Source organism: Balaenoptera acutorostrata, chromosome 1, assembly GCF_949987535.1.
Source record: "Balaenoptera acutorostrata chromosome 1, mBalAcu1.1, whole genome shotgun sequence".
Classification (NCBI taxonomy): Eukaryota; Metazoa; Chordata; class Mammalia; order Artiodactyla; family Balaenopteridae; genus Balaenoptera; species Balaenoptera acutorostrata.
The window spans coordinates 69,240,916-69,255,232 of NC_080064.1; the positions used below are offsets into that span (position 1 = coordinate 69,240,916).

At 36.5% G+C, this 14,317-nt stretch overlaps 1 non-coding gene across 1 annotated transcript; it reads right to left on the reverse strand.

Annotated features, from left to right (window-relative positions):
* Positions 1 to 4,374: 4,374 nt before the first annotated feature.
* Positions 4,375 to 4,478, reverse strand: LOC114239095 (U6 spliceosomal RNA). Its single transcript, XR_003624283.1, has one exon. It is a non-coding gene; the product is annotated as a U6 spliceosomal RNA (small nuclear RNA).
* Positions 4,479 to 14,317: the final 9,839 nt, after the last annotated feature.

Consider the following 14,317-nt stretch of genomic DNA (forward strand, 5'->3'; position numbering starts at 1 on the left):
TGTAAAACCCAAGTCTAACTTGAGTGTGTGCATATGTGTGTGTGTGGTATGTGCATGTGATTCTGGCAAAGCTTATATGATTTGTCAGCATCTTCTGATCTTCACCCAAGTCATCTTAATTTTGCTTTCTTATGTTACTTCTAACGTGCTTGATTTTATTCTCTTTGGGCCCCAGTTAACATTGTATTCTTTAACCTAAAGCCCTTTTTATTTGAATATCTGAACACTTCTTCAAGGATGTGGCAATTAATATTAATGAGTTCCAGAGGACTAAAACTGAGAGGGACTATAGTTTGATTACTCTGTCAATTACGACTATTTTAATTTCAAGTGACAAAACTCAACCTGAACTACATGAATAAAAAAGAGGACTATAGTACTGGATCAAGTAATCCAACAATAGAAAAGGCTGGGATTGAACTGAATTGGCTTCAGGAATTGTTGAATCTAGGGATTCAAAAGCTATTCAAAAGCTATTCAAAAAGCTATTCTTTCTCTTTCTCTCTCTCTCTCTTTCACACACACACACACACACACACACACACACACACACACACACATACACCACAGCCTTTTGATTCCTTCTTTCTGTATATTGCTGTCATTCTCTCACGCTAGCAATCTTGATAAATCCTTCATCTTTTGAGTCCAAGCTTCAGGCTGACATTCATTCAGTCTTGTGACCTGAAAACAAAGGACTTTTCTTTTCTAGTTTCATTGTGAAATACTCCCAAAAAACGACCGCAATTGATCTAGCTCAAGTCATACACCTAACCTCCCTCCCCCAGGAATAATTACTTTACCAAGAAGAGCAAGGAAGTATGATCAGCCCATCTTAGGTCATGTCTGCCCAGGAAGAGTGATTTATTATTATTAGAAGAAAGTTAATCATGGACATGGCCACTGTTGGATTAACTGAGCTGGAGAGGCACCGTAATATGTATCTCATAGGTCAGGAAGTTTTGTATCTAGTTCCTCATTTAGATTAAAAAGTTTGCTAAAAAATCTTATTAGTAAGTCTAAAATGGCTAAATTAAGAAAAACTTTTTAAACTTCAATAAAAAGCATTTTGTTAAGGTACCATATACACATAAAAAGTGCATGGTTCAAAAGTACAATATATAGCTGGATATATTTGTACAAACTTTACAAATCCATGAAATTAGAACTCACATAAGAAATAGAACATCACCAGCATCAAATAAGTCCCGTTTATGCCAGGTCTAGTTATCTAGGATATCCACTGTTCGGACCTTTAATTGAAACATTATCTACGATCATACCTAGGATACCCACTATTCTGACTTCTAGTTGGGTAGATTGGTCTTGTTCTTTTTTATCCCTCACATAAATAGTATTATGCACTATTTATTCTTCTGAGTCTGACTTTAATATGATAATGTATTTGTTTGATTTATATTATTGCACAATGATAAAGATTATTCATTCTCATCTATTCTACCTTTGATGGGCAGCTGGGTAGTTTCCAGTTTGGCACTATTACAAATAGTGTTACTACAAACATTCCAGCATATGCCTTTGGAGAACATATGGAAACATTTCTGTTGGGTATATATCTAGGACAGAATTGTTGTGTCATGGAGTGTGTACATGTTTAGCTTTAATCAATAATACCAACTCCTTTTAAAAGACATTTGAAAAATGTTTTGGTTTTATCTAAAAATTTAATGAGTCAAGACTTCCAAATTTTAAAACTTCATCTCAAATTTAATATATTTAATTTCTTATTTTATCAATTCTATTGTTTGACTAAACCTTCCTGAGTACTAAAAGATTCTTACAGATCTAGTATCTTGATCTTAGAATCATAGTGAACCTAAAGTTATTCTAAATTTCCCAATGTATGATGAAAATGTATTAAGATTTCAACTTAAATCCACAAGTTCAAATTAAGTACTTAATTAGATATTTTAAATGAGAGATATAAAAAATTTGACCTATCAGTACTTTATTTTTGGTTAACTCTCACTGCCTAAGAAGCCACGTCAAACTTTAGTGCCTTCAATAAGAATCACTTATTATCGTCTGTGCCTGAGGTCTGGCTGAAGGTTGGTTATCCCAGCTTGGGCTCAGCTGAAAGGTTATACTTCAGGCTATGGCTGCTGAGGTAGGTTGGCTGGGGTTGTTCCACTCCATATCTGTGCATTCTGAAACTGATAAGACAGTAGCTTCCTAGGGACAGCTCTTCCTGCTGTGTGGCAGAATTGCAAGAAGGCAACGGGAGCCATGCAATGTCCCTTAAAGCCTAAGCGTACAACTAACACATCGTCACTTCTGCCCACTTGCCATTGGCCAAAGCAAATCATATGGGCAAACCAAAACCAAGGGGCTGAAAAATTCACCCCTCTCTCCCAGTGAGGTCATGGCAAGTGTGTGACTGCAGAAGAGAGTGAAGAATTGAGACCAATAATAATGTATGTATATGTCTATCTAGTATATACATATAATACACCATATTATATATATGGTAACAAATTATACAATTTATTTTGCATTCCCATATCAAAAGAAAGCCAGGATTAGTTTACATGCTCATGGGACTAACAACAGTATACATTCTCTATCTTCCCTCAAAGATACCTATATTCTCTAGTAAGCTGTCATAACCTAATAAAACAAGATTTATACTTGAACATTGTCAAAAGTCAATTGCTTCATAACGATGATACTACCATGATAACTTCTCTATAAGAAAAGAAAGCCAGGGAAAAAACGAGAATTGTGATAGTTTATTCAGTTCAATTTTGAGTGAAAAACATGGGCTGTAATCACAAGAGACTTTCCAAAGACAGTACATGATATATGCCAGGGCTTACTACTTAGAATGAGGCTCAATGGCTTTTAAGGCTATTTGAATCTTAGAGGGTACATATGTTGTACCCAAGATGTTATTATCCTTTATATATCAAATGACCAAAGAGAAATCTGAGTTTGACTGGGATCTGGAACAAAAGAGACTTTGATAAATTTACAAAGGAAGAGCTATAGCTCAAGTAGCAAAATCAAGTCCATGTAATTTTGTCACACGAATTATTTTGAAAATATCTACTATGCAGACATATGCAGACTAAATTCTCAGGAAAAAGTCTATAACTGCTCTCATTTGGTGACTACTGAGATATTTGGACTTGCAAGTAACCTGATGGCAATAGCTAGATGTAGTCACTCCAAGAGACCTTTGTTGTCCTGAAACTGGGCTTTGATAGAAATAGCTACCATCACTGAAAGACACCAAATATCCATTATATTATAGGTAATGTCAGAGAGCTATTCCAATAATGATGGATCAGATCCAATGATGGATAACATAGAAATGGAATAGTAACTAGATGTGACTCTGGGAAAGTACATGGTATCCATGAACAGGTTGCAGCCCCACCTTTGGAACAGAGGACAGAACCACCAGAAGAATTCTTAGTTTCTGTTGTTAAAAAGGGTGAACCTATGACTTTTATCCTACTAAAGTAACACTTTAAGATTGGACAATTAAAAATACCACTGTGAGGAGAATTAAATTATGGAAATATGTGGAAATTCTGTGGAAGAATTTCAATGGATCATATCAATGACCACCAGATAAAACCTGGCTGCTGGCTCATACAGGGTTAGAATACAAAGACTGATGCATTGGTCTATTCCTTGGATGTTATCTCCTTGGGTACATAAAATAAATGGGGATATTTTTACTTGAGCTATAAATATTGGATGGAACAATGACATACTCCTTTACGGAAATTGCTGATGTGATAATATGCTATCCGTATTGTGAATGGGAAAAGAATTTACAAAAGATGACGTTGGGTAAGATTCCTCAAGGGCAGGGAATGGCAGTTGACAACACTGGACCCTTACTGGTAGCCCAGGTGGCTTCAACTGCGTCCTGACTAGAATAACCACATATTAGGCTTTGCTTATCCTTTGGGTGTAACCATGGCTCAGGATACTATTAAAGATTTGGAACAATACAACGTGAATAAACTCAGTCTCCTAAGTTACATTTTATCAATGAAAGTATACTTTTCACTGTTTCCTGTGTACAAAAATGAGCTAAGAGACATAACATCATATGGACTTACCAAGTTCTGTATCACACATATAGCAGCAGTTTGAAAAAGACCTGGAATGGGTAATTAAAATATATGTTGATAAAGACTGGTGATGCCAAGGGCATGAAGAACTGGCTGACATGACTGGGTCAATCTAACATAGAAAAACCATTGGGGGGTAGTTCCTATGTGAATGTAGGGGTAAAGATAACAGTGATGATGCAATCACACAACTCCAACAGAAAGTTTTTCTTTTCTTTTCTTTTCTTTTCTCTTCTCTTCTCTTCTCTTCTCTTCTTTTCTTTTCTTTAATATGGAATGCTTCACGAATTTTCCTGTCATCCCTGCACAGGGGCCATGCTAATCTCTGTATCATTCTAATTTTAGTATATGTGCTGCTGAAGTGAGCATCCAACAGAAAATTTATTTTATCTTGCCAGATTCACCTGTATTGTGTTCAAGACTACACTACCATATCCCAGCAAAGGGAGGGATTGATACTCAGAAAACTAGTTCAATTTCTCTGAATTTGACTGGCATCTTGGTAAAAAAACACAATGGACTTGATAGTGACACCCCTCATGTGTCCTTAACTAGGACTGACTGTAAGTGCTGCCCTGTTGGTGACACGTAGGATAGTCCCATCACTACTTGTCTTTCCTTCTTGCTGGGAGTAGACTGAAGGGGAAGCCTTGGCAGAGTGATTCCAGCTATCTGCCTTGAGGTAAACAGTATAGAGACACACCCAGGGAATGAAATATGGTAATAAGTAAGTAACAAATGAAGGCAAAGGGGGAATTGTGGCAGATGGAAAGAAAGCACATAAAATCTATAGTGTTGCATCACTTTTTTTCTGAGTGTCTCAGAGTGAGAGAAAAACACTTTTAACTGTTTCTCTCAGATATGATACCAATTTGTTGCTAATTCAGAGAGAAGAACCTGGATTTTTCCCCCTCTGGGAAAGAGAATGACACTGAAACCAAACTACAAGACTAACTTAAGAACTCTGATTTAGTTATTTACTGAAAAGACATCAACTACCCTTGATGATCCACCTCAGTAGTAGTTAGTTGCAATTCTAATTTGAGTCACATTTTGTTAATTATATTCATCATATTGGTTTTATCATGTCTTGGAGAACATGAGCAGGATATGTTGTGACTCTAAGCTCGGTGTGGGTCTGAAGGGAGATATGCCACCACTGAGCTTCCAGTAGGTCAGAGTCTCCTTTTCTCTTTTGACTAAATCAGATATGAATGTGGAAGGAACATTAAATAAGTAGGGTAGTCAGGAAATTAGAATGGTGTCCAAAAGAGTGAATTATGCCTGACTTGATGAGCAAGTATCACTGATGGAATTTGTCTCTGAAACTTTGAAAAGGATGATTATGAAGAGCCTATTCCTATTAAATTGAACTGCAGCTAGGAGTCAACAGGTTCAGCTGATTATCTCCTGGAATAACAATATTTTAGGTGCCTATTATATATTTGAATAACACTTATAGCACAAGCAGTTAATGGCAACTATACTTGTAGTGGATTAACTAAAACTGGTCCCAACATACCAAGAGAGATTTGGGAGCCTTGGGAATTAGACTTGGTGTGTTGAATCGAGTGCAGATGGCTTTTCTGGAAGCTCACCATCATACTGAGAGGAATTTTAACTCAGATAGGGACACTGGAGTCCTCTCTCAGGAAACTCGTCTTGCTAGGTAGGCCATCTAAAAGATGATGAAGCTATCTGAAATTGAAAGAGAAGAAAAGGGGTTGAGGGAGAAGGAAAGCAGTAGCTAGGTGGAATAGAGGCTTAGGCTATGGAAACACTAGGGTCAACCTAATATGGCAAGCCATCACTGGGAAGGTAGTCTTTTACTGCTGCTTCCTCATAATCAGAGTACCCACCTTTAAAACAAGGTCATGTTCCTCACAGTAAAACTGGTTGAGATTGGACAGGATCAGGATCAACCACCTCCTCTTAATGGGAAGCAGATGCTACCTAGAAGCTTCTATCAGTAAAAACTTATTTTTATTTATGGTATTTTTTTTGATGGCTGGCATATATCTATATGTATTTTTATCCAGACCAGAGGCAACCAAAATTTACAGAGCAGTGGCCTCTGGTGACTTCTCCAGCTACGGGAAAATATATGTCATACAGAAAACGTCATTTTTACTGGAAAGGGTGGTAAAATGTCACAGTAGTATTATTAATGTGTGGTGTACTAAGCATCATTTAAAACCCTACCATAACTATCTAGAGTAATAAAGGATATGCAGGGTCATTTATAGATGTAAATGAAAATAAAACTTACAAAGACAATGAACCTCCAGGATGAAATGATTCCCCCCACCCTAACTTGGTGTATTACCCATGGAAACTAATTACCCATGGAAACTAATTTTTCATTTTGGGAAGGTTATACATTCAATATCTATCAATACATATCAAAATATAGTAATATTGTATTACAATTAATAGTGGATAAAAGAATAAAATAGTCCACCTGGTTCATCTATGTTGTTGCATGTGTCAATAGTTCCTTCTTTTTACTGCTGAGTAGTATTCCATTGTGTGCATATACCACATCTCTTTGCTTATTCACCTGTCAATAAACTTTTGTTTCCAATAAAGTTGAAGATATGCAGACAGACCTGATGAACTAGCTATTTGACTCAATTATATATCTTAGGGACAATTTTTATATCTGCATCAAAAGATGTGTGTAAGAATGTGTGTAGTAGCCTTATTCATAATAGTCCCAAACTGAAGACAACCCCCATGCCTATCAATAGTAGAATAGATAATAAATTATGGTATATTACATAGAGCATTTCATTTTATGTAGCAATGAAAATTAAAGAACTGTAACTATGTACAACAGTATAGATAAATATTACAAATATAATATTGACCAAAAGGAGAAAGACATGAATGAATCTATACACTATGAATAGATTTATATAACTCTCACAAAAGTTCTAAACAGAAGAAAGGGAATGATGATCATAAAAATGAAGATGATAATTACCTTCCAATGTGGAGGGGGTGTTGTGAAGGGTGAGTAGCTCATCTGGTGCTTCTGCAGGAGCTAAAAGTGTCCTTTGTTTGGGTCAGGGTGGTGGTGAAATGGATATTTGCTTTATTATTATTTTTAAGTTGAATACTTGTATTTTATGTACTTTCCCGCATGTACTGTATATTTCATAATTAACACAGAAAAAATGAAGGAATATCACACACAAACTTTGGAATTAGACAAAACTGGGTCTAAATCCTTATTATGCCACATAATTTGCGATCTTTTAAAAATCTTTAATTTCCCCATCTTACAGATGAGGATGGTAACACTTTATTCACAGATGTGTTGTAAGAACAAATTTAGGTAATATATATAACTAAATTATTAGTGTAGGCGCTTAGAAACACAAACCTAGGTTCTGAAGGACATTGCCAATCTTATAACGAAAAAGTAATAATTAACTATCAGTCTCTCTATTGTAAATTTAATTTTATTGTAGTTGAAAACAAAGATAAGATTTGGACTTGGTAACTCATAAGAAAACAAAATAGACTTAAAATTGAATTGTCAGTTTTTTCTTTCTCTTTTTCTGTTTGTTTGATATGCAGTTTTAAAGAAAATATACCTTTGGCTTCAAGAGCATACTGCATTTCAATTCAAAATCTGAAATAGCAAATAGAAACACATTAAATGGCTTGGTCATGTCTGCCCCCTAGTGGTCAATGCTCTACTAAATGGAGAGGATGCTGAAGGTTGAATCTGGAAGCTTGAATAAAAACAAAGATTTCTAATTCTTAAAAAAAACTATCACAACAGAAAAATTTTTAAACGTGTAATTTTGTTAAAGGTATGCAATATTGAATTGGAAGATAATTTTCTCCTGGTGTTGAATATATGATAGTATTTGGAAATGCTGTGTTCTGTGCTACATTTTGTTATTCCTGGCATTATATGACATATTATTCATGTATATTTGCAATTTAAGCTACTATTAATCTACCCTATTTTAGTATGTTTGTCAACGTGTAGAATATAAATTTGAATGTATAATACTCAAGCCTTATGGTGATCAATGAACACATGAAGTGGGTACTTTTGCCTTTTGCTTTTCAAAAGTGTTATCCCCAATTACATTACTTTTGGATAATGAGGTTTGAACCCGTGTATACATGAGTTAATTTGTGCAGTCAAATTACACTCCTGTAGAACAGAAGACACATTATGCTTCAAGAGCCATGTTCCTCCCATTTTAATTTATATTTGATTTAGTATTATTCTATATGAATGAAGAGTTTGCAAATTAGTTACTATAGTATCTTGCTACAAAAATCATGACAATATGCCCTGTTTCCCTGCCAGTTCTTCCTTCAGAGATTTACAATGAATTCCCTTCAGCTACATGGTATTATGTCCAAACTTCTTAGGACAGTTTTCCTAAACTGGTCATATTTGTTCTCAAACAATAAAACAAGAGCTCCACTGAGTGAATTCCCCTTCCTGACTATTTTACATGCATTGTCCTATCTCCCATGCTGTTGTTTATACTTTGGGGCAGTGACTTAATTTCTGTTTATATGGGGATAATTATAGTACATACCTCAGAGAGTTGTTTTGAGGATTAAATGAGAGAGTATTTGTAAAGCACTTTTTGAAAAGTGTCAGAAACACAGTAAGCAGTAAATAAATGCCTATTATTATTCATCTTTCCCTTCTGTAATATTCCACGCCATACACCTCTCTACCACCTGACAATCAAGAATTGATTTCTCGGAGATTGGTTCAAGATGGCAGAGTAGAAGGATGTGCTCTCACTCCCTCTTGCGAGAGCACCGGAATCACAACTAACGGCTGGACATTAATCCACAGAAAGACACTGGAACTCACCAAAAAAGATACCCCACATCCAAAGACAAAGGAGAAGCCACAATGAGGTGGTAGGAGGGGCGCAATCACAATAAAATCAAATCCCATAACTGCTGGGTGGGTGACTCACAAACTGGAGAACACTTATACTACAGAAGTCCACCCACTGGAGTGAAGGTTCTGAGCCCCACGTCAGGCTTCCCAACCTGGGGGCCTGGCAATGGGAGGAGGAATTCCTAGAGAATCAGACTTTGAAGGCTAGCAGGATTTGATTGCAGGACTTCGACAGGACTGGGGGAAACAGAGACTCCACTCTTGGAGGGCACACACAAAGTAGTGTGTGCATCAAGACCCAGGGGAAGGAGCAGTGACCCCATAGGAGTCAGACCTACTGGCTAACGTTGGAGGGTCTCCTGCAGAGGCAAGGGGTGGCTGTGTCTCACCGTGAGGACAAGGACACTGGCAACAGAGGTTCTGGGAAGTGTTCCTTGGCATGAGCCCTCACGGAGTCTGCCATTGGCCCCACCAAGGAGCCTGGGTAGCCTCCAGTGCTGGGTTGCCTCAGGCCAAACAACCAATAGGGAGGGAACTCAGCCCCACCCATAAGTAGAAAAGCAGAGTAAAGTTTTACTGAGCTCTGCCCACCAGAGCAACAGCCAGCTCTATCCACCACTAGTCTCTCCCATCAGAAAGCTTGCACAAGCCTCTTGGGTAGCCTCATCCACCAGAGGGTAGACAGCAGAAGCAAGAAGAACTACAATCCTGTGGAACAAAAACCACATTCACAGAAAGATAGACAAGATGAAAAGGCAGAGCTATATACCAGATGAAGGAACAAGATAAAACCCCAGAAAAACAACTAAATGAAGTAGAGATAGGCAAACTTCCAGAAAAAGAATTCAGAATAATGATAGTGAAGATGATCCAGGACCTCTGAAAAAGAACGGAGGCAAAGATCGAGAAGATGCAAGCAATGTTTAAAAAAGACCTAGAAGAATTAAAGAACAAACAAACAGAGAAGAACAATAAAATAACTGAAGTGAAAAATACACTATAAGGAATCAATATCAGAATAAGTGAGGCAGAAGAACAGATAAGTGACCTGGAAGAGAGAATGGTGGAATTCACTGCCACGGAACAGAATAAAGAAAAAAGAATGAAAAGAAATGAAGACAGCCTAAGAGATCTCTGGGACAACATTAAACACAACAACATTCATATTATAGGGGTCCAAGAAGGAGAAGAGAGAGAGAAAGGACCTGAGAAAATATTTGAAAAGATTATAGTCGAAAACTTCCCTCACATGGGAAAGGAAATAGCCACCCAAGTCCAGGAAGCGCAGAGAGTCCCATACAGGATAAACCCAAAGAGAAACACACCGAGACACATAGTAATCTAACTGGCAAAAATTAAAGACAAAGAAAAATTATTGAAAGCAGCAGGGAAAAACGACAAATAACCTACAAGGGAACTCCCATAAAGTTAACAGCTGATTTCTCAGCAGAAACTGTACAAGCCAGAAGGGAGTTGCATGACATATTTAAAGTGATGAAAGGGAAGAACCTACAACCAAGATTACTCTACCTGGCAAGGATCTCATTTAGATTTGATGGAGAAATCAAAAGCTTTACAGACAAGCAAAAGCTAGAAGAATTCAGCACCACCAAACCAGCTCTACAACAAATGTTAAGGGAAATTCTCTAAGTGGGAAACACAAGAGAAGAAAAGGTCCTACAAAAACAAACCCAAAACAATTAAGAAATAGTAATAGGAACATACATATCGATAATTACCTTAAACATGAATGGAATAAATGCTCCAACCAAAAGACACAGGCTCACTGAATGGATACAAAAACAAGACCCATAAATATACTGTCTACAAGAGACCCACTTCAGACCTAGGGACACATACAGACTGAAAGTGAGGGGATGGAAAAAGATATTCCATGCAAATGGAAATCAAAAGAAAGCTGGCGTAGCAATTCTCATATCAGACAAAATAGACTTTAAAACAATGACTATTACAAGAGACAAAGAAGGACACTACATAATGATCAAGGGATCAATCCAAGAAGAAGATATAACAATTATAAATATATATGCACCCAACATAGGAGCACCTCAATACATAAGGCAACTGCTAACAGCTATAAAAGAGGAAATTGACAGAAACACAATACTGGGAGACTTTAACAACTCACTTACACCAATGGACAGATCATCCAAAATGAAAATTAAAAGGAAACACAAGCTTTAAATGACACAATAGACCAGATAGGTTTAATTGATATTTATAGGACATTCCATATCAAAACAGCAGATTACACTTTCTTCTCAAGTGCACACCGAACATTCCCCAGGATAGGTCACATCTTGGGTCACAAATCAAGCCTCAGTAGATTTAAGAAAATTGAAATCATTTCAAGCATCTTTTCTGACCACAATGCTATGAGATTAGAAATCAATTACAGGGAAAAAAATGTAAAAACACAAACACAAGAGGCTAAACAGTACGTTAGTAAATAACCAAGAGATCACTGAAGAAATCAAAGTGGAAATCAAAAAAATACCTTGAGAGAAATGACAGTGAAAACACGACGATCCAAAACCTATGGGATGCAGCAAAAGCAGTTCTAAAGGGAAGTTTATAGCAATACAATCCTACCTCAAGAAACAACAAACATCTCAAATAAACTGTCTAACCTTACACCTAAAGGAACTAGAGAAAGAAGAACAAACCAAACCCAAAGTTAGTAGAAGGAAAGAAATCATAAAGATCAGAGCAGAAATAAATGAAATAGAAAGAAAGAAAACAATTGCAAAGATCAATAAAACTAAAAGCTGGTTCTTTGAGAAGATAAACAAAATTGATAAGCCATTAGCCAGACTCATCAAGAAAAAGAGGGAGAGGACTCAAATCAATAAAATTAGAATTGAAAATGGGGAAGTTACAACGGACACTGCAGAAATACAAAGCATCCTAAGAGACTACTACAAGCAACTCTATGCCAATAAACTGGACAATCTGGAAGATATGGACAAATTCTTAGAAAGGTATAACCTTCAAAGACTGAACCAGGAAGAAGTAGAAAATATGAACAAACCAATCACAAGTAATGAAATTGAGACTGTGATTAAACATCTTCTAAGAAACAGAAGTCCATGACCAGACGGCTTCACAGGTGAATTCTATCAAACATTTAGAGAAGAGCTAACAACAATCCTTCTCAAACTCTTCAAAAAAATTGCAGAGGAAGGAACACTCCCAAACTGATTCTAGGAGGCCACCATCACCCAGATACCAAAACCAGACAAAGGTACTACAAAAAAAGAAAATTGCAGACCAATATCACTCATGAATATAGATGCAAAGATCCTCAACAAAATACTAGCAAACTGAATTCAACAACACATTGAAAGGATCATACACCATGATCAAGTGGGATTTATCCCAGGGATGCAAGGATTCTTCAATATATGCAAATCAATCAATGTGATACACCATATTAACAAATTGAAGAATAAAAACCATATGATCATCTCAATAGATGTAGAAAAAGCTTTTGACAAAATTCAACACTGATTTATGATAAAAACTCTCCAGAAAGTGGGCATAGAGGGAACCTACCTCAACATAATAAAGGCCATATACAACAAACCCACAGCCAACATCATTCTCAATGGTGAAAAACTGAAACCATTTCCTCTAAGATCAGGAACAAGACAAGGATGTCCACTCTCACCACTATTATTCAACATAGTTGTGGAAGTCCTAACCATGGCAATCAGAGAAGAAAAAGAAATAAAAGAATATAAATTGGAAAAGAACAAGTAAAACTGTCACTGTTTGCAGATGACATGATACTATACATAGAGAATCCTAAAGATGCCACCAGAAAACTACTAGAGCTAATCAATGAATTTGGTAAAGTTGCAGGATACAAGATTAATGCACAGAGATTAATGTATTGCATTCCTATACACTAATGATGAAAAATCTGAAAGAGAAATTAAGGAAACACTCCCATTTACCATTGCAAAAAAAAAGAATAAAATATCTAGGAATAAACCTACCTAGGGAGACAAAAGACCTGTATGCAGAAAACTATAAGACACTGATGAAAGAAATTAAAGATGATACAAACAGATAGAGAGATATACCATGTTCTTGGATTGGAAGAATCAATGTTGTGAGAATGACTATATTACCCAAAGCAATCTACAGATTCAATGCAATCCCTATCAAATTACCAATGGCATATTTTACAGAACTAGAACAAAAAATCTTAAAACTTGTGTGGAGACACACAAGACCCCGAATAGCCAAAGCAGTCTTGAGGGAAAAAAATGGAGCTATAGGAATCAGTCTCCCTGACTTCAGACTATACTACGAAGCTACAGTAATCAAGACAATATGGTATTGGCACAAAAACAGAAATATAGATCAGTGGAACAGGATAGAAAGCTCAGAGATAAACCCACACACCTATGGTCAATTAATCTATGACAAAGGAGGCAAGGATATACAATGGAGAAAAGACAGTCTCTGCAATAAGTGGTGCTGGGAAAAACTGGACAGCTACATGTAAAAGAATGAAGTTAGAACACTCCCTAACATCATACACAGAAATAAACTCAAAATGGATTAGAGACCTAAATGTAAGACTGGACACTATAACACTCTTAGAGGAAAACATAGGAAGAACACTCTTTGACATAAATCACAGTAAGATCTTTTTTGATTCACTTCCTAGAGTAAAGGAAATAAAAACAAAAATAAACAAATGGGACTTAATGAAACTTAAAAGTTTTTGCACAGCAAAGAAAACTACAAAGAAAACAAAAAGACAACCCTCAGAATGGGAGAAAATATTTGCAAGCTAATCAATGGACAAAGGATTAATCTCCAAAATATATAAACAGCTCATGCAGCTCAATATTAAAAAAACAAACAACCCAATCCAAAAATGGGCAGAAGACCTAAATAGACATTTCTCTAAGGAATACATACAGAGGGCCAAGAAGCACATGAAAAGCTGGTCAACATAACTAATTATTAGAGAAATGCAAATCAAAACTACAATGAAGTATCACCTCACACTGGTCAGAATGGGCATTATCAGAAAATCTACAAACAAATGCTGGAGAGGGTGTGGAGAAAAGGGAACCCTCTTACACTGTTGGTGGGAATGTAAATTGATACAACCACTATGGAGAACAGTATGGAGGTTCCTCAAAAAAGTAAAAAGAGAACTACCATACAACCCAGCAATCCCACTACTGGGCATATACCCTGAGAGAGCCATAATTTAAAAAGACACATGCACCCCAATGTTCATTACAACACTATTTACAATAGCCAGGAC